The 3,709-nt window shown below is 46.9% G+C and overlaps 1 pseudogene; it reads left to right on the top strand.

Moving 5' to 3' along the window:
* Positions 1-1,441: 1,441 nt before the first annotated feature.
* On the top strand, positions 1,442-1,559 carry LOC126293792 (5S ribosomal RNA; annotated as a pseudogene).
* Positions 1,560-3,709: the final 2,150 nt, after the last annotated feature.

Here is a 3,709-nt window from a genome sequence, read left to right as displayed (position 1 = left end):
TAACGACATTCCTCTCAACAGCGAGTAGTTCGCCTTCCTTAACGTTCACACATGCATTGACAATGCGATGACGCATGTTGTCAGGCGTTCTCGGTGGATCACGATGGCAAATATCCTTCAACTTTCCGCACAGAAAGCAATCCGGGGACGTCAGATCCGGTGAACGTGCGGGCCATGGTATGGTGCTTCGACGACCAATCCACCTGTTATGAAATATGATATTCAATACCGCTTCAACCGCACGCGCGCTATGTGTCGGACATGTGTTGGAAGTACATCTCCATTCTGTCATGCAGTGAAACATCTTGTAGTAACATCGGTAGAACATTACGTAGGAAATCAGCATACATTGCACCATTTAGATTGCCATCGATAAAAGGGGGGCCAATTACCCTTCCTCCCACGATGCCACACCATACATTAACCCGCCAAGGTCGCTCATGTTCCACTTGTCGCAACCTTCGTGGATTTTCCGTTGCCCAATAGTGCATATTTGCCGGTTTACTTTTCCGCTGTTGGTGAATGGCGCTTCGTCGCTAAATAGAACGCGTGCAAGAAATCTGTCATCGTCCCGTAATTTCTCTTGTGCCCAGTGGCAGAACTGTACACCACGTTCAAAGTCGTCGCCATGCAATTCCTGGTGCATAGAAATATGGTACGGGTGCAATCGATGTTGATGTAGCATTCTCAACACCGACGTTTTGAGATTCCCGATTCTCGCTCAATTTGTCTGCTATTGATGTGCGGATTAGCCGCGCCAGCAGCTAAAACACCTGCTTGGGCATAATCATTTGTTGCAGGTCGTGGTTGATGTTTCACATGAGCCTGAACTGTTTCTGCTTCCTTAAATAACGTAACTATCCGGCGAACGGTCCGGACACTTGGGTGATGTCGTCCAGATTACCGAGCAGCATACATAGCACACGCCTGTTGGGCATTTTGATCACAATAGCTATACATCAACACGATATCGACCTTTTCCGGAATTGGTAAATGGTCCATTTTAACACGGGTAATGTATCATAAAGCAAATACCGTCCGCACTGGGGAATGTTACGTGATACCACGTTTGTGACTATTACAGCGCCATGTATCACAAAGCGGAAAAGTGGCCCAACTAAAACATTCATATTTCTTTACGTACTACGAGAATATGTAATAAAAAATGGGGGTTCCTATTTTAAAAAACGCAGTTGATATCCATTTGACCTATGGAAGCGCCATCTAGCAGTCCAACCATAGCGCCATCTGGTTTCCCCCTACATGCTAGACCAGTTTCGTTCTTTGTAGTTTTTTCGTTTGATGCTTATTTCTTGTGATATTTGGCCCGGGCACTATCAATGGACCACCCTGTATACATTCTAAGTAAAAAAAAGCAAGACACCACGAAGAAATTCTCCGAATGGGACGGCAATCGGGAGTTACGACGTAAATGTAAAAACGCAACGTCCTTGCCGCAGTGAATACACCGGTTCCCGTGAGATCACCGAGGTTAAGCGCTGTCGGGCGTGGCCGGCACTGGGATGGGTGACCGTGCGAGTCGCCACGTGTTGTTGCCATTTCTCGGGGTGCACTCAGCCTCGTGAAGCCAATTGAGGAGCTACTCTACGGTATAGTAGCGGCTCCGGTCATAGAAAACCATCAAAACGACCGGGAGAGCGGTGTGCTGACCACACGCCCCTCATATCCGCATCCTCAGCTGAGGATGACACGGCGGTCGGATGGTCCCGACGGGCCACTTGTGGCCTGAAGACGGAGTGCATGTATGCGTAATTGTACAGACAAACACGTGATACAAATTTCAGAGAAAATTCAATGAGAAGAGAAAGATCTTCGCAAATTGAGCAAATCAAGAAGGCTTTGGGTCACCTCTGGCCTTGTACATGAAGTTATTCGGCTTGACACTGGTTGGTGGAGTTGTCGCATGTCCTCCTGAGAGATATCGTGCCAAATTGACGCATTGTATGGTGAAAATCTCGAGATGGTTGAAGAGCCCTGCCCATAATGCTCCAAAATTTCTCAACTGGGGCGAGATGCTGCGACCTTGCAGGACAAGGTAGAGTTTGGCAAGCACGAAGGCAAGCACGGCAAACTGTCGCCGTCTCTGGGCGGACTTTATCTTTCTGACATGTCAGCCAGGATGGCTTGCCGCGGTGGGAAACAAAATAGGGCCGTAGGATATAGTCGACGTATCGGCGTGCTGTAAGGGTGCCGTGGTTGACAACGAAAGCGGTCCTGTCATGGAATGAAATGGCAGCCAAGACCATCGCTCCTGGTTGTCAGGCCATATGGCGGGAGACAGTCAATTTGGTATTGTACCGCTGGCCACGGCTTCTGCCTTGTTGTTGTTGTGGTCTTCAGTACAGAGACTGGTTTGATGCAGCTCCCCATGCTACTCTATCCTGTGCAAGGTTCTTCATCTCCCAGTACTTACTGCAACCTACATCCTTCTGAATCTGTTTAGTGTATTCATCTCTTGGCCTCCCTCTACGATTTTTACCCTTTACGCTGCCCTCCAATACTAAATTGGTGATCCCTTGATGCCTCAGAACATGTCCTACCAACCGATCCCTTCTTTTAGTCAAGTTGTGCCACAGAATCCTCCCCAGTTCTATTTAGTATCTCTTCATTAGTTATGTGATCTATCATCTAATCTTCAGCATTCTTCTGTAGCACCACATTTCAAAAGCTTCTATTCTCTTTTTGTCCAAACTATTTATCGCCCATGTTTCACTTCCATACATGGCTACATTCCATACAAATACTTTTATAAACGACTTCCTGACACTCAAATCTAATCGATGTTAACAAATTCCACTACTTCAGAAACGCTTTCCTTGTCATTGCCAGTCTACATCTTATATCCTCTCTACTTCGACCATCATCAGTCATTTTGCTCCCCAACTAGCAAAACTCCTTTACTGCTTTAAGTGTCTCATTTCCTAATCTGATTCCCTGAGCATCACCCGAATTAACTCGACTACATTCCATTAGCCTCGGTTTGCTTTTGTTGATGTTCATCTTATACCTTCCTTTCAAGACACTGTCCATTCCGTTCAACTGCTCTTCCAAGTCCTTCGTTGTCTCTGACAGAATTGCATTGTCATCGGCGAACCTTAAAGTTTTTATTTCTTCTCCATGGATAGACTCGAATCTCATTGACTGGATAGGAATTGTCTTCAGTGACGAGTTCCGCTTGAAACTGAGATCCGATGACCAGTGGAGACTTTTGTGGACACGCTCCGTTCAGTGAGGGGATACCAATCTCTCACCCACCACGCGGACCGACTGCCATGAGAGGTGGTCTGATGTGACGTTCCTTTCAACTGCAGGACTTCTTTGGTTGTCACCCGCGGCATCCCTGCAGTACAGCTATACGTCAACGGTATTCTACACCACGTTTTGTTGCCCTAAATGGAAAGGCAGCTGGAGCTTAAATTCCAGCAAGATAATGCCCTCCCGCTCACGGCGAGAGTTACTACTGTTTGTCTTCGTGCTTGCCAAACCATGCATTGGCCAGAAAGGCATCTCGATCTCTCCTTAACTATTGCGTCTCACTGTTTAGAGGCACAAAACGCGTGGGTGTTTTCAGCTCGTTACTAAATGCAAATAAGTGGGAGGCCGAGTTGATAGCAGCTGAAGGAGTCCAGGTTGCAATAATATGCGGCACTGCATACTGTTAGAGAGAAGGAATATAATTCAAGAAACA

This window comes from Schistocerca gregaria, chromosome 10, assembly GCF_023897955.1.
Source record: "Schistocerca gregaria isolate iqSchGreg1 chromosome 10, iqSchGreg1.2, whole genome shotgun sequence".
In the NCBI taxonomy this organism is placed as follows: Eukaryota; Metazoa; Arthropoda; class Insecta; order Orthoptera; family Acrididae; genus Schistocerca; species Schistocerca gregaria.
This window is presented reverse-complemented; position numbering and strand designations above follow the sequence as displayed.